Below are 13,567 nucleotides of genomic sequence, written 5' to 3' on the forward strand. Positions count from 1 at the left end.
AGACTCAGCTGAGATGGAGGATGGTGCTTTCCACCATGCAATCCTTTCTGGAAGAAAGGAGATGCTCCAGACACTGGGGAGCATCAGTCCCCTCCAGCGCCGCCAAAGCTCAGCACCTGGTCCCTCAACGTAGCCCTGTGTGGGCATGGAGCATTTTAAGTGACTCTTTATCAAAGTCCATGGATGAAAACTGCCTTTGGAGGGTTCTTCTTGTGCCTCCAGAGCTTTATTAGCAGTTTGCATCATGCCAAGCTCCAGTGCTGGGGCAGGGGCTGTCACAGAGGGGCATCCCTCCAGAGCTGGGCTCGGCAGTGGCACAGTGTTTGCATGGCCAGGCTCTCACCGCAGATCCACATCTCCACCGTTTGTTTTTCCACTCTCTGGCCTGCCAACATCTGCAGCAGAGCTCAGCACAGCCGTGCAGCAGATAAGCCAGCAGCACAGGGCAGGCAGGGTGACACCATCCCCAAATCCAGCCCAAACTGTTCCTCTGGGAGTCAGGCAAACAGGTAAGGTGGCCCTGCCTCGAGCAGCCTGCAGGCACCTGGGGTGACATGTTGGGACACAGGCAGGCAGGACGGAGCAGGAGCCCTGGGCGTAGCATAAGTTACACCCCCAGGCAGCTCCCCAAACCCCAAGCTTTGTAGGCAGAAAAAAAAGCAGTGCAACACAAGCCGTGGCAAGATGATTTCTATGGACGATGGCAGGGGGTCCTTGCTTTTTTCGTCTGCATGACCCTGAGAGGGAGTGTTATTTTAAAGGCAAACAAGAAGACCCAAACAATGCCAAGATGTTGACACCAGTGGCTCCAGCGGTTTTATTTATTGCCTGTTGGTAACCATCGACCGGGTGTCGGGATGCTCTGGGGGCTGGTGACTGACGAAACGAGGCAGAGGGACAAGAAGTGAGACAACTGGGACATGTGTAATTTTTCCTTCCTGCTCACTCCCTGCATTCACTGGATGGATTAATCCATAAAGCTGCTTTTTCACTTCTCAGGGATATCTTCCAACCTTTCGTTCCCGTCCCCAAGACAGAAGCCATCCCTGCAGACTTCTGTCTCCTGGTCAGCCCTAATGGGAGAGGCAGCATCCTTTGCACAGCCCAGCAGGAGAGGGGAGGCTTCCTTTCCTCCTGGTCCTTGCACCCCCGAGGGGCCAGCACCCCGGGAAGCTCACCCTGTGCAGGTCCCAGCCTCGCTGCAGCCACATCCAGGGGGACCCACACACCTTCCAGCCGTTACCTTCCCAACCTGCCATTTTTGAAGGCCTTCCTTAGGGGCCTTCCTTAGGGGTCCACGTCCCTTTGTACCTCTCATTAAATGGCAAAAAGGAGCATTTGCCCCAATAGGTGCGAATAAAATCCACAGGAACGTTTGAGTCTTCCCAGCTCATGCTACATCCCCAGTCCTGCTCCTACAGCCTCCAGGCACCTGGCTGCACAGCCCAGCTCAGTCTCCTCTTGGTGCTCTCTCCCCTTCCCAGGCATGGTGTATATTTGCTCTCCTACAGGTCTGGTGGCTTGTGGACAACTATTATCTTCACTGTTGTTGTACAGCTGCCTCAGAGCTATCAATTGCCTTTGTTCAAAGGTCACCTGCCCAGATGATTTTACAACATGACTACAATGATCTGTACCATTTTGCACTTCATACTGATGCCACGGTGATTTCTACCAAGTCAGCGAGTGAGTAATGAAGCACTCGAGCCTATAAACATATGTTGTTCTTGTTTATGATCATATTAATAGCACAATAAAATCATTGCTCACCCAAGCAGTTGCTTTAAAAAAAAAAAAGTTTGGTTTTTTTTTTTTAATTTCTGCATGGAAAATGGAAAGTTGTGGTTTAATCTCCACTGGGAGCCCTGAAGCCCCAGACTTTCTAATGGGGTGTCACTTTTATGTTGGAACGCAGAGAGCCGTCATTTTTTCTGCATTGCACACAGAAGTCTTCAGCACAACTTGTGTAGCAGTTCAGCTGCTGACCAGGCTCTGCTTGAACTGCAAACAGCAGCCGATAGGTTTGACTCTTCCCTTGCACAAGCTTTAGAGGCACACAACCCCCAGGTGCAGCTGTGCACTTGTTAGGCTGATTTATGCCAGCTGAGGAAACATGCTCTCATGACTATAAGAGGATGAGGGCACCAGGCTCTACTTTCTTGGTTCTGGTGGTTGGTAAGTCTATGAAGCATTGTGTAGAGCCAAGAGGTTTTTTCTGGGGAAAAAAGATGGAAACAAGGCTGTGAGCCAGGTACAGCACTACTCTAGTGGGTGTAGGGGCTCTGCTGCTGGTCTTTGCTCTGGATGTGCTTGGTGATTCTGCACTGTTATGTCCCAGTCCTTGTCCGCTGATTCCCTACTCTTCTCTGGTGCTTTTTATTGCTAAGTTGGTTGTGAATCAGCCAGGAAAATAACTTGTGTTGCTTCCCAGGTCAATGTGCTGTAGTAATTAAGTGTCTAGGCTATTTACTTGTGCAGCAGCTAAACCAGAACTGAATATTCAATCTCACCATTGTATGCATGGAAGAAAACAAGCAGCACTACTCCTTTCATCACATCAGGTGGTCCTTCTTGGAGAAAGCTTTGTGGCCAGGGGTTGGTAGGAGGTGGTGTCTCCAAGAACCTCTCCTGTTCAGCATAGATTTACATTGAATAACCCAAATGACCCTTAATGAGGAGCAATCACACCTTTTGCAAAGTGGCTTTATTTCAAAGAAGCTCCTCCTCAAGGGGAAGCTTAGTGAGAAACAGCACATTCCAAAAAGGTTTTTTGTTAAAGGGAGTTTATCCCCATCCTGTTTTCCCTGGAAACCCCAGGTCCCATGTTTCAGTAAAATTTCTACCTAAGAGTATCACCACAGGTAACATGTCATGGATACAGTAGGTGTTGAGAGGAAAGAAGGGGAGCAGCATTGGACTGTCTTTATGGTTAAACTTGGCAAAAAGCAGCTTTATCTACAATGCTGTAACACCACTGGGACTGTTAACATTTACCAGCCTTTTTCCTATTCTTGCAGGCTGCCTTTAATGTCATTAGGAAATGCATTAGTATTGGATTTTAAAGAAAGATATTATAACAAGCATTTCCACAGCAGTGTTAAACGGGGCCGAGAGCAGTCCTTGACTATTGTGTTTGAAAATGTTGGAGCCTGAGTTGCCTCCAGGGCCAATTCCCCAGCTGGTGCAAGGTAACAGTGCTGAACTGGTCTTCCATATAAACATTTAACCTCATTAAGAGGATGCTTTTACATTTCCTGATCTAGAAGAAAATAGGAAGAAGTGGGAAAATTTTATCATTCAAGTAGAAGAATTTGTCTTGCCTTGGGTGCAAAACAAGCTGCTTTATGCCTATGAAAGCTTTGGAAGCCCTAATCTCAGGGATGAGTGTAAATAAGAGCACACATAGGGGAAAGGATGGTTGGAAAAGAATAAAGTCAGAGTGACTCTTACTATCTTTTCCTCCAAGCAAGTAAATGGCTTAAAGCAAACACTGGGAGAAACTTCCAACCCTTGTCCAAATCTCACCTATGCTTGAATTTCCCCTGTTCCAGGGCAAGGTGTGGGACTGACCCTCCTGCAGAAATGCCCGTAAGATTGAATGGGAGGAAAGGAGAGGTGGGCACAGACAGGATGTGGAGTGAGGCCCTAATGTCGCTGTTATTTCAGGTGTCGGTATCATTCTTCCCATCTGTTCACTCTTTGCTTGTAATAAAGAAGAATAGCTCCAGCTCGTGAAACGAATGGAAATGATGGGCATTTAGCTGCAGGAGCGCACTATAACATCTGACTGGAGGGGTGCTTAAGCTGCTTTTAGTGATATGGCCTTTGCGAGCTGGGTAGGAAAATAGTGTTGGAGACACCACCCATCTGCGTGCGAGCAGGAGGACTAAGGTGAGAGGCAAGGTGGAATCGGCAGTGTTAATCATTTACCCCGAGTGTGATGGAGGCTGTAATAGACACTCTGTGTGTATAGGGATCTGTAAGCATAAATGTTAAATGGGGAAGCCGCTGCTCAAAGGGCACCATAAAGTGGCCTTTTGGGGGGTCGGTTTATTCAGATCCACCTTTGTTTGCTTTGTGGGAGCACATTCCCATGACATGTTGCTCTGGCACTGGCAGGGCCATCACCATGAGACAGCACAGATGGGGACTGCAGCATGATTGTCACTCCTGGGCCTGACCTTGACATCTTTTCTCCCTGACTAATAGTACCTTAGCACCAAACAGGAGCAGGGGTCTTCCATGGGGAGGTGATGGCAAATGGTTAGTGTTCAGGAATAATAGGAACTCCCTTGGAAGGGTGTAAGCCTGATTTTCTTGCTGTTCTACAGCAGTTAAAACCTCTTATATCACCATGGATGTAATATGTATATATTATTTCTATATTTAATAATACAGATATAATAACAAGGCAAGATTTGGGATTGACTTGGCACTCAGATGTAGTTGAAGAGGTTACCATGACATTCCTTCTGCAGGGACAAGTGATAAATGCAGACTGCCATTCCTTCATAACCAAGTTCACCCCAGTAAACAGCAACCCAGACCTTGTCGTCTTTAGCTTGGGTTGCTGGCTGCAGCGGTACTTCAGGTCATGCCCCAAAACAGGCATTCCCCAGGAGCAAACCTTTCCTGCGTGCTGAGGTGACAGAATGACCTTGCAGTTCCACGAGAGTCTGTAGAAAGCCAGTAATTAAAAACAACGGGTAAAGGGGTGTTGTTCCTGGATGTATTTCTCTTTGTACATCGCAGAGCTTGCTCCTAAATCCAGCCTTGCATCCACAGAGGATGGTCCACAAGCATGAGCCCTGTGTGCCAGCTCGGGCCTGTGCTCTGCATTCAGGGTAAGTTAGCTGCAGTGTCTGTGGCTCCCAGGAAAGTCCCAAAGCGCGAAAGGCCACACACCTTCTCTTGGAGGAGGCTGAGGACCCAGCAAAGCTGTTCCAGAAGGTTCTCTTCCTGCAGAGAAGTTGGTCTCATCAGTATTCCTGCAGCAGGCTTTGCTACATGCCCAGGAGTGATTGGCAGTGGCTTGAGCTTTTCTTTTAAATCATGCAGCTTTGCCTCGTATTAAAATATCATTAGAAAGGATTTGGCAATTTAAAATATTAATAATGGATAACTCATTTCTAAGCAGCAAGTTTTAATAACAGTTTTCATTCTTGGACCGGCTTTGCTCTGAGGTTATTGACTTTGACATTGCTGCTTGCCCTTATCTTTAAAGATGCAGAATTGGTCCTCATGTTGCTTCTTTTCCCCTAGTGTGTGGGGTGCCCTGGGCGCCCCCATTTCGGGGCTGGTTTTACCTTTGCAGAGTTAATGGCAATAAGCCTGGGGAGAGAAGAGCCTCACCTGCCCCATCACCTTGAAGTTGCATGGTTGGGAGAGCATGAGCAGCACCTTGGGGTGCTCATGGGGAGAGAGTGCTTGGCCTGTCCTTGTCTCCTACTCCTGGAAATTTTTACCTATGTCTAAAACAAAGCTGCAGACAGGAAAAGCACTGCCTTGTACAATTTTGGGGGATGACAGTGAGGGCAGATTGGAGACACCACTAGCTGGTTTGAGATGTTGACACTTTTCCTCCTCAGGAGGTCCAGGTTTCAGAAGGCCTCTGTGCTTGCACAGAGTGATTTTTCTTAAACTTTTTGAAGCCTATAGTTGCTCTGAAATGAAGACACCTCTTGACTTTTCCTTTTCTGGCTTGCTCTTCCTTTCTGGCTTGGTTTGTGCATCACTAATCATTTTAGTTACAGTGGTGTCAATGGAGCTTGTAACAAAACCGCAAAATCAGTTACATCTGGAGCGTGCTGAGCAAGGTCACCGGGGACGGAGTTTCTTTTGTTTTTTAAAGGCAGGCTGAATAAATGGCAACCGAGCCCTCTTGCAGGAGGTAAAAGCCAAAAATAAAACCACAGTAGCATCCATGTTTTCCAATTAAAATAGCTGTCTTCTACTCCTGTAATTAAATTCAGTTTTGTTTTTTTCAAAGTCAAACAGGCTAGGGATCAGTCCATAATTAATAGGATATTGGTTTGGATAGAATAAGAATCTACTTATCTCTTCATCAGAAACCAAATTTAAACGAAACTAGAAGCTGATTTGAGGTTTATAAGCTTTATTTTAGTGCTTCTGAATTTCCAACTGTGATCCAAAACTAGGAGTAAAAAAAAAAGTCAGGGAGTAATCCCTGTGATTTCTCAGTCCTACTCAGAACCAGGAAATTTGGGGACTTCCTCGGGAGGTTTCTTGGAAGACCGGTATGCTTTTTTATCACTGATGCCTTTTTTTTCAGGTGCACAATTGGGCTGCAGAAAACACCACAAATGTTTAGGTTATTTTCCACACTGAGTCAGGCTGCCCAAATGTGTTAATTCATTAAGCTTCTGCGTTCCTGCTAATTGCTAGCTTGGGTCTAGGCTTCAGCCGGCTCGGAGTGTATCCTTGGAGTACAGGCTTATCTTGTGAGCTTCCTGAGTCTGCAGAATTGAATGAAAGTCTCACCAGGAAAAGTGGTTTGTTTTGCTTTTAGTTTGTTTTGTAAGAAAGCTGAGAATTTCCCTTCCCAGCCAAGTCTGAATTGACCACAGAGAAGCTCACAAGTTTCAATGCTTCAGATCCTCAGGCTCTCCAGACTCCAGAAGTGCTAAATTCCTCTTAAAAAAAAAAACAAAAACAACCCAGCTATGCATTTTCAGCCCTCCACTGAAATTGAGTATTAATTCAGTTCCAATTTGAAAAGAGGCTGTGAATATGCTGTCCTGTTGTCAGTTATTTCCTTCCCTTCCCCAGAGAGATTTTTGGTAACGCATTGCTAAAATGTTTAATTTCTACCAGACTTTCAAGCTTGGTTCCCCATCTTTAACCCTGCGATGATGAGGGCGCTTTCTGGTGTCATCTTTATGTAAGAGGTCATCTGTTGCATCCACACTTCGTCAGTGGTGGAGCTGAGAAGAATGAGGCAAGGGACTTGCTGAAGGTCCAACAGGAGGTCAGTGGCAGGAATGGCCCTGGGTTCTTGTATGTGGATTTTGTCATGGGATTGGAGTAAAAACAATCTATATAGTGAAGTTTGGATTGTGTTTGAAAAATGCCACCACTGCCGGGGTCAGCCAGTGGGCATGGGATAGTCCTGCTGATGGACCTGAACCTGCAAACCCATCTTGCAACAGAGCTGAGCTGCAGTTGGGCAGCCTTGGCCATCCCTGCCAGCTCCTCCCTGGGGCTGGAGCACGGCTCCTCCTGGGCTTCTGTGCCCCCAAAGCAACAGGGGCCTCGTTCTCTTTGTACAGATTAGCAGGATATTTATACCACTAAGGTAATGCCCAAACCAAAACCTCATCTATTTATATAAAAAACCTGTAAAGGCAGATGTGAGGTAAATGAAACTATTCTCTACTAGGTGGACTTCCAATCCTCTATGCAGTAATCTTCCTAAAAAAGATCATTTCAGGCTGAAAGGCAACAGAGGTCCTCCATTTCAGAACAAAGAGGGATTTTTGTTGGGGGGAAAAAATAGACTAAATTTGGAAAACACTTAATAACAAAGTTGCCTTAATTTAACAACAGCTTTTATTAGATTGCACTTGTCCAACGAGATTAATGGATGTTTTCCTTTGAAACTCTGGGAGTCTTTCCTAGACACTGGGAATAAGTAGGCTCCTTCAAATGTTCTGCTTCCTACAGGATTTACTGGTGAAAGATTTAATACAATTCAGCACAAACATTTTAACCTTTCCATCTAAAATGCTGAATTCAACCGTTTCCTGAATGTGTATAATTTAAAGGCTTGTGTTTTCCTGTGTCATGCTCTCTGAAGCATTTTACATCGCCTTGCTCCTATTGACTCTTTTATGAAAACACTGCATAAGTATACAGTCACTTTCAGATAACTCAGATGTTTACTTTATGAATGAAGGAGGAAATTGAATACTCAAATAAAGTTATGCATCTAAGTGCCAGAAGCTAACTGCCCTCTTAAATTTGCTTGTCTTCTTGAAAGAGTCTTTAAATACAATTTATGACGTAAAGAGCCTTTCCATAGTGCTGAATAGGATATCCACTGTCTCAGTTATAAATGGATGCTCTCAGCAGCTGCGTGTGGCTCTTGAAGTCCAGACCAGGGATGCTTGTAGGGGCAGGGACAAATGTGGTGCCTCCAGGAGCTCATGTGCATCCCATTGATCTGGAGTGGGCTGCAAATAACAGGCTGCTGCCTGTGCTGCTGTTTTGATGTAGTTATCTAGTACAGGCAGATGTACAAGTGGGTGTAAAGCAAAAGGAGGGTTTCCAGTAACATCAAACCACTGTCATGCTAAACTTTATTAGGTTTAGGCCTCACAACTTGGGGAAGTGGTACGTGGCTGCCTGGGTGAGCAGTGCCATTTGCTATCCTGCTTCTCCTGCCCCTGGTTTGGAAAAACTTAAATCTGGTTTGGGTTTAGGGGTATAACTTGGGTCAGTCCCTACTCAGACTTATGCTTGTCTCTGCAGCATGTTAGCACCTGAGGTAACTGGTTTGTCCTTAAAATAGTTGGCAAGCATGATTAAATTTACCTTGAATTAAAAAAAACAATTCCCCAGTGAATTAACCTTACAGACTCCCCAGCCTGTTTTTCCTCCCCATTATTTCAAGAGGGTTTCTCCCAGGATCTCATTCCACTGCACTAATGAATTGCTACAGTAATGGGAATATGATTGACATGTTAAATGTCCTTCCTTGAGCCAGAGAGATTATAGGATGACAAATATGAAAAAGCACATGTGGCCAGTTTGGCTCTGCCAGCTGCAGGCAGGGCTTTGCAGGAGGCTCGCTGTGTGCTGGGGTGCCAGAAGGACTTGGCTGTAGCTCTCCTCATTAAATATAGCTTTAATGATCTGAAGCTCATCACTTGGCACAGAGTTTCTCAGGTTCACATCCAAGTACAATGCTTTGACGTATATCGTTTTATTCACAAAAAAGAGGAAAGGTTTCAGTCCCCTTGAGTTCTGTTGGCTGGGATTTGATTGCAGGATGAGGGAACTAGGTTTATTCTCGTGGGTCCCAATTGGATGTGAAAGCTTGCTGACCTTCAGCTCCATATTTCTCCTCAGCTCAGATACCAAAGCCATGCCATGCTCAGAGGAGAGAGTGACCATGAAAAAGTGCCTGCTTCTGTCCAGAAGCAGGGCCATGGCCCAAACTCTGTTTCATACAATAACCTTTGAACCAAGGACTGCTATGACCTGCACCCTGAAGCCTGGGCAGTGGGTAGGGGGTACAGGTAGCATCCCTGAATGGATTATATGAGGGGAGAAAAAGCTGCCAGTGCAAATCCACTCTGATTGTTCCGGTTCAGTGGGTTCTTATTTCTTTATTAGCCTTGGAATATTTGGTATTTTTCCCTAAAGGTTCAGCTTCTGGTTTCATGCTATTATATAGCCTGTGCTTTAAAAAGCAGTAGGTTATGTCCATGGGTGAGGAGGGCAGTGAGATCATGTGGGTCCAGTGACTTGAGATGGAGCCACAGATGACTGCACTGCTGATTGAGGATGCTGGGTGTGGAGGGATGGATCCAGCTGCGGCTCAGAGCTGTCCTGGAGCAGGGGGAGCTCAGGAAACTGCCTGTTGGGGACAAAGTTGCCTGGCTGCCCACACCTCCTTCTGCATCCAAAAAAGGGAGCAGTGGGGCTGACCTGTCCCCCAGAGCCACTGCCCTGTGTTGTGGGGGAAGTGAGTATTAGCAGAATAAAGTGCAGTGAATAGACCTTCCACACCTCCTGTGATTACTCTATTAAAAAGGTGAGGTACCTGAAAACTAGAGTAATGGAGAAAGTGTAAGATAAAGAGTAGGAACCCAAATGATTTTGTGGCCTCTGAGGCAGAGGAGAGGGACAGATCTGAAGAGTCACTGATTTGCACCCAACCTCCCCTTCAGCCCTGCTGCGTATCCCCAACATGGGGATCAGTTTCCCACTGTCCTTCCTGCCGTAAGCTTAGGAAGCTCTTGGGGTGTCATGGAGACCCATGGACATCCGGCTATTCCCAATGGCTGGTCCCTGTTACAGAGAAACGACACTTTGCAGAAGGGCGATGGCTGATGAGGAAAGGTCCCAGCCCTTCCTCTCCCCTCCCAAAGTCAAAAATACCCACATTGGAGCAGGGACGTTCTGGGGGTTATGCAGCAGGTGAAGGCAGACCTGTGAGCCAGGCAGAGGTCACTCGCAAGGTCCAACCTCTCCCCTGGCACGGGCTGCGCCACCAGCAGGATCCCTATCACACGCTAATATTGGATTATGATCGTGAGACTCCACAATGTCACACTGATAAGGGCGAGGTTTTTCCCTGTGCAAGCCTGTTTCATTTTAACACGTAGGTATGTCAAGTGAAGGGAATATTTTCCCTTCTGCATCAGACTCCAACTTCACCGACGTTGGTCACAGGAGCGTGTGTGCAGATGTCAGGGCTGGCAAGGAGTGTGGTTATGGGGTGCAGGGTTCTTCAGAGGCTGTGGGGAAGGGAAGGTGCTGGGTGGGCACCCCCTGATGGGAATGGAGCACTGTGGGCCAAAAGGTGGCGAAGGAAAGGCTTGTGTTCATGAGCTGTACTGGCAGAGCTGCCTGGCTCTGCATTTCAGAGGTTACTGCAATGTTGCAAGGGCAGTTACCAGTTTTTCCAAGCTGGTCCAACTACTGTTTCTAGAGTAGGCTAGAAGAACACTCTTTCTCTTACTTGCTCAGGTCCTTCTGACATGAGCAAGGGCTTGGCACAGCCTGGGTGGGTTTCTCACACCTCCATTTACCCTGTCCATCAATGGCCAATGTGCGGTGCTTCAAAGACAGAGTTGGACCAACAGGTCATGGTGGAAACAGCTTACTTTGCTAAATGAATGAGAAAGCCCTTTTGCAATCCTAGACAAAAATTTCCACCAGAAACTGATGTTGCTGAGACAGAAATACTCTGGGGACTGAAAAACTTAATGCTGCCTCCACCTGAACATGGCTTGCTTGCAAAGTGCACCCCCAAAACAAGTCAATTTTGATGAAGGAGAGGTGGGAGTCGTTTGAAGGAGGAAAAATACAGTGGCAAAAAGCAACGTTGCAGCCCCATTGTCTGGGGCTTGTTCCCATGAAGGCGGTGCAATCGCCTTCTCACTCCCTCCAAACCTAAGGGTCCCTGGAGGAGAAAATAAAGTGGTACTTGAGGAAATGCACTGGCTTCCCTTGGGCTGAGTTCTACTTAATGAATTAAAATGCAGAAATGCATCACAGCTTGTGTTCCCTGGTCACTTCCTACAGAAAAACCCCTTCAAAACCTCTGCCAGATCCATATGCATCTAAGGCAATACTGTACACCAAAATGTCAAAGTGGACAATAGCAACTAAAAATAAGCGAAGACAGGAATTTGCCTATAATATTTTTAAACTTGCAGGATGGTAAAGCTATATATAGTTGATACAGAAAAATGGGTTTTGTTGCTTAAATGAGGAAAACAAAAGGCGTGGCCGTTTAGCTGGATAACTAGTTTGATGTAGGTTTAATTTCAAAACCAATAACCCTCTCTAGGCACTGCACCTTTCTGCTCTTGCCCTGGGGTTGTGTGTGGGCTTCCTGGGGGAGCTGAGGGGCAAGTATGGATCATATCGTAAAGACACTGGGGGATTTTACCCCGTCTCCTGTTTGCTATTTAGCTGAGTAGGGGAGAGGGGTAGAGGACAGGGCTCTGACTGCAGGAGCAGTTTGGAAGCAGGGTCATGCAGCAGCTGCTGCCTGGCTCTCTGGGCCATGGAGCAACATGTAAGGTCGCTCCTGACTTTACCTCTTTCTCTCCAGTTTGTGCTGGAAACCTGCTGTCCACACTGCTCCTTAGAGGGACAAGGAGACCTGAGCAAGTCAAGGCTGCTGCTCCCTCTGCCGACTCTGGCTGAGAGCAAGAGGCTCAGCCGGGGGCGAGCGCCTGTTCATCCCAGCTGGTACCTGTGCCTGACCCCACTGTGAGCATCTCCGAGAGTGGAGACCCTGTTGTCAGAAGAGCTGCTTTGGTAAGTGTTCAAAAGAGCAGTTTTGCCTTATATCAGAAGTAGATGAATAAACAGGAAATAGGGGCTTGAGCAACCGTTTTGGGGGTTTTTTTTGTATCTCTGTGACAAAGTACATAATTTTTACCAAATAATATCTTGATGATAAAACATTCAGTTAGGATCAAATCTTGAATCAAAGAAAACTCTGCCATTGAATTTAACGGGAACATGTTCAAGTCTGTAATCTGCAACTAGAGCTCTTCACTTTTTTCCCTGCAGATCCCTTTAATCCTTTAGCAACCATGTGTATTTTCTAAAGAGGTTTTCTGTATGTCCCCGGAGTATAAAACCACAATGGGAAAGAAGTGCTGCTTATAAACTGTGAGCCATTGCAATCTGCCTCCAGCTCTGTTGGTAACACCCTGTGGATATTTGCTTCTCAGAGATTAGAGGAACAAAGCAAGAAGAGAGCAGCGTTCCATTATGGTAGAGCATATAATATTGTGATTATTACTCATGCCCCTCCGTCTAATTAATCATTTTGTGTGTTATTTGAAGACAAACAGGGCCTTTGGTTCATTATCGCTTATACATACACAGAACTGGAGTCACTTCAGTGCTGTCAGACTCGGTTAATCCCTGCCTGGGTTTTGTACATGTCTGGGTATCTGAATCATGTACATGGCAAATGATCTACTAATATGTTTGCTCCACCAGTTTGTTCATATGGAGCCAAATATATGAAAGCATTCAAACTCCGGAAAGTGCAGATATGGTCCTAATGGACTTGACAAAGGCACCTAATGTTAAAGGTTGTGAAAAAAGGGGTTGCTGATGAAATGCCTTTTTCCTTTTTCTTTTAAAGTATTTTGTTTGGATTTCTTTTATTATTTATATTTTATCCTGCTCAATGTTTTGAACTGAGAGGCAGGAAAGGGGATCAGGAAAACTCTGAACTGTATGAAAATGGAATTAGGGGCAAAAATGTCAATTTAATCTAAAGCAGAGGGAAAGAGCGATTGCTGAAGATTGGTATTTTGTGGTACCCAAGAATGGGAGCCAGACTATGAGCTCAGCCAGTTACCAGAGTTACTGCGATGCTGCAGTGGTGGAATAAATCACAGCAGCCACCTGGCTATCCGGGTGACTACAACGTGCAATTATCCTGCCTGCCTTCTCCATCAGGGCAGCTGCCCTCGTTGCACGCAGCCTTTCTTACGCTGTCACTCTGACAATTTGGGCTATGAATTTTAACATTTAAAGAAGCTCCACGTACTTTTTTTCTCTGCTCATCTGTACAAGAACAGAGTCTGTTTTCACACTCTGCACTTGGAAAGCTACATTACGACTGTAACATTTTGATTACAAGTGATATAAAATGCAGTTTGCTTTATTTCCTAATTAATGACAGTCCATAAGGCAACAGTAAACTCTATTGCTTCCAACAGCTTTTTATATTAACTTGGAGGCATTTTCAGAAATATGACTCGTGTACCCAGCAAAATCTTTCCTTGACCAGATGTAGAAGGAAAGCACTTTTATTGGCTCCATGATAATATCACTAAAGAGG

General features: G+C 45.9%; 1 long non-coding RNA gene across 4 annotated transcripts in view; it reads left to right on the plus strand.

Annotated features, from left to right (window-relative positions):
* The first annotated feature begins 2,079 nt into the window (after positions 1-2,079).
* LOC142064156 (uncharacterized) overlaps positions 2,080-13,567 on the plus strand; it is a 43,163-nt gene continuing 31,675 nt past the window's right edge. For all 4 annotated transcript variants that reach the window (XR_012663012.1, XR_012663018.1, XR_012663014.1 and 1 more), the window contains exons 1-2: positions 2,080-2,175; positions 11,810-12,018. This is a non-coding gene — a long non-coding RNA (uncharacterized LOC142064156). The remainder of the gene's footprint in view (positions 2,176-11,809; positions 12,019-13,567) is intronic.

This window comes from Phalacrocorax aristotelis, chromosome 13, assembly GCF_949628215.1.
Source record: "Phalacrocorax aristotelis chromosome 13, bGulAri2.1, whole genome shotgun sequence".
Classification (NCBI taxonomy): domain Eukaryota; kingdom Metazoa; phylum Chordata; class Aves; order Suliformes; family Phalacrocoracidae; genus Phalacrocorax; species Phalacrocorax aristotelis.